Source organism: Papilio machaon, chromosome 7 (assembly GCF_912999745.1).
Source record: "Papilio machaon chromosome 7, ilPapMach1.1, whole genome shotgun sequence".
Taxonomy (NCBI): Eukaryota; Metazoa; Arthropoda; class Insecta; order Lepidoptera; family Papilionidae; genus Papilio; species Papilio machaon.
Window position 1 is genome coordinate 7,983,135 of NC_059992.1, and position 3,740 is coordinate 7,986,874.

The 3,740-nt window shown below is 29.1% G+C and overlaps 1 long non-coding RNA gene across 1 annotated transcript; it reads right to left on the reverse strand.

Annotated features, from left to right (window-relative positions):
• Positions 1-336: 336 nt before the first annotated feature.
• Positions 337-2,094, reverse strand: LOC106719545. Its single transcript, XR_006756154.1, has 3 exons — positions 1,545-2,094; positions 1,118-1,277; positions 337-558 (listed from the first exon to the last, which is right to left on the reverse strand). It is a non-coding gene; the product is annotated as an uncharacterized LOC106719545 (long non-coding RNA).
• Between the last annotated feature and the right edge of the window lie 1,646 nt (positions 2,095-3,740).

The window sequence follows — 3,740 nt, forward strand, 5'->3', positions numbered from 1 at the left end:
ATGTAGTTTGCTTATTCATAAATTTTATCAGTAACCTATTTATTACATCACGTATAATGAATTTTGCTGTATTAAAATTATATCAGTGGTCGGTTATTGTTTTAAATTCGATCATAATTTATAATGTTTTTTTTTGGTTACAATTTTTGATTCGTAATTACACTACTATACGGAGTGTTTTTTCTTACATTTTTTGAATAGCATGTAAAAATGTGTAGATGGATGGATGGATGGATGTTTGTTTGAAGGTATGTCCTGAACGGCTGAACGGTTCTTAATGAAATTTGCCAAAGATGTAGAACATAGTCTGCAAGAACACATAAGATACTTATTAAGTTTTTTAATTACGCGCGGAACAGCTAGTATACTATATATCTATTATTTATGAGGCTGTTATAAAATCTTAGTCTATACTTAAATCAAAACATAATTACCTTAATTATATATCAACATTTGTTCCATCATAACTCTATAAGCAAATACAATGTAACTTTACCACTTGAAGTGTATTCGTGTTGTAATTGTGGCGCAGCGTTCAGACCCCACGCGTTTGCATTCCTTTACATAAAAAAACAAAGTTTATAATCTGAGTCAAGAGGAAAAACCATCACATGTAAGGAGGCTGATGATCTTTTGGTAAATTCGAATTTTAAACGACAATTGTCGTACAAAAAAATACTAGCAGATGTTTTAAACTTATTTGGATACAAGAATAAGTAAAAATAATTTTGAACTATCTGCTATTTAATATTTATTAAAAAAAACAGTCCAATCTTTCTAAGAAAAAAATTATAGTTGGTTTTTTGTCTAAATAAGATTAGGTTAATTAAAAATCCGCTAAGCCATTAGAGTAGGTACAGCCAAGCACAAATATTTGTAACAATATGAGTATCGTCATCGACAAAACTTATAAAATTTATGCAGCGTAAAGCACACCAAAAATGTCACGATGGCGATACGAAGGCAATTGTCAGAAATATTCGTGGTACGTCCAAAGGTCACATTAGAATGGACATAAATATAACAAATTAATACGCTTTATAACATAATACAACTAAGTATACACATTTTGAAATAGACTAAGCGTTTAAAATATAAAAATTAAAACATAACTTACTCTTATATATAAAGTTGTTGAAAGGTCGTTAATTGGCAAGAGTCTGGAACAACTAGTATATAAATATCTTTGTATGATTTCATTCCTTCACAGTCTTCCCTCGCGTGGGCGAAACGTGGGATGTTAGTCCTTCGTATTTCTACACATTCAATTACTGGTACTTAAAGGAAAATTATTATTTAAATATATTATTACTACATTAGTCAAAATTCGGTTGTATTAGTAGTTCTAGTATGGTTTCTAAAATATATTAAAGTTTCAATTATTTTACAATTTATTTAAAATAAAAACTCAAAAAGAAACTGTAGAAAGAAACAGAACTAAAAGTTTTCTTATAATCATGTTTATATACTGCATTTTAAAAAGACCAGTAGTAGTTTTAATATGTAGAAAGTTGAAATTCCTTCCCATCAAAAGGCGAGCTTACCTCATTCTCAAAGAATGGTAACGCATAAGCAGATCCTCTGTTGTTTCGGATATCGATGGGAGTCTATGATCATTAAAATTAAGGACCCTTATTAAAAACCACGGATGTTTTGTATCAATTGTGTTACATTGACATTTTCCTCATGCGAATTAGTATAAACAATTAATGTTGTTATTACTCGCTTTGTCTCCTTTATCGGCATGTCGGAGCTCTAATAAACAAAGTCAATAAACTGCGTGACTCTTTGCCTTTATAATCTGTGAATAGAGTCATATCAGTTGAGGTAGGTTGAACAATTGGAATTACAATAAAAATAGTGGTTTCCCTAATGGTTTACTGAACCTAAATCCTGGAACACATTATATAATCAATTTTATAATTTTAAGTGGGTTTGCTTTCGAACATTGGATATATTTGGATGTTAACTAAATACATTTTAGGGTCTGAAAATGACAAAATAACGTTTTAACAAATCCTTAAATTATTGACATGATTTCGTATGCATTTCAGTTTGAGGTAGACGTGTATAAAACTCTTTAAGTATAATTTTTAAAATCATGTCACATTTTAACCTCGTTTTACATACACTTTCCATAAGTTGTAGGTACATTATTACATATTGCCAACTGAAATCATGATGCAATCTTAACCTCAAACTTATTGACGAAGTGCAGTTTTCTCTTTACCGTATATCGGTCGTATGCCTTTTTAATTTTCGATGATTAAATAGAAACGAATACAAGGTAAGCCCCTTCGTTTTATTTATAAAGTAGTATAAAATTCATATGAAATGTTAATAAAAGTTGTGAAATTTACTATCGTAAATGAGGTGCATAGAGTTTTAAAACAATTTCTAGAAATATTTAAGAAAAACATGACTAAATATGTAAATAAACATAACTAAATGTTTGTTATTGTGCGCTTCTACACCATTGGACAAATTATGTTGAAACTGTAGAAGTTTCGAACGACAGGGAAAAATCCTAACTCACTGGAATATAATTATAAATTAAAAATGTATTTTGTTGAAATTTTTACCCGTACTATGACATTTTAGTTATTAATACTGTTACCATTGTTTTGAATTTGGAATTACAATGTATTCCGCATACAACTAGTCTGGAATACTCGTAGGTATATAGGGAAGAAGAATTTTTCATATTCACAAATGTAAATTCCACCATAATTATTATCAACAAAATGTACATAAATAGTCCTTCTGGGAATTACTGCAACAGTACAGACTTATATTTATGTATTTTAATATGTATAAATTTTACGCGTTATTTTGTTCATTTCCAATTTGTTTTTTAACTTGAAATTAAAAATAAGCGTGTCACAGTGTTCATTCCCGTACTCCTCCGAAACGGCCTGACCGATTCTCATGAAATTTTGTGAGCATATTAAGTAGGTCTGAGAATCGGACTACATCTATTTTTCATACCCCTATTAAGTTTTCTTAACTGCGTGCGGACGGAGTAGCGGCGACAGCTAGTTGATTATATTAATGCTTTTCAATAAATTTCAAGTGTATTTTGTGATCCCAAAATAAGATAATATAATACAAATAATACACACTGTCCAATTTAAATAACTGTTTGCAAAGTACGACTTATTTATACAAAGGTAAATATTGTTTTTTTTATTTAAATTTGTTTTTTATAAACACCAACTAACAAAAAACAATTAGTTTGCTTTGTTTGAATTTTAAAATTTTTGCAATTGTGTTTGTTAATAAAGGTTTACTAATATTATTATAACGTACATTAATGTACTTTTTTAAAAATCTGATATCAAAAAGACGTTTTATAGGACACATTAAAATGTAAAGTTTAAAATAGACAACCGCGGACGTCAATTGATCAAATATTTTTTTTAACGCTTTTTATGTTTCTTTTTGAGCAAGAATATGCACTTTGTTGGGTTAGTTTCAGATTGAAATGTCCGTAACATTAAGAAATCGATAAAACAGAGTTAAAAATTAACTCGTCCACATTTGTTCATAATAATTATACGATAAAAGTAAATTACAATTAAACAAGAATATCTGGCCCAGTGAAAGAGGCGCTGCTATCGCCTTTAGTTCTGTCAGGAAATATATAAAACCTACATGGACATTGAAAATGACATAAAAGAAAAAAGCATAACATGACAGCTACAATACAAGAAGGATCTTGTGACATTTTTTTGACATTG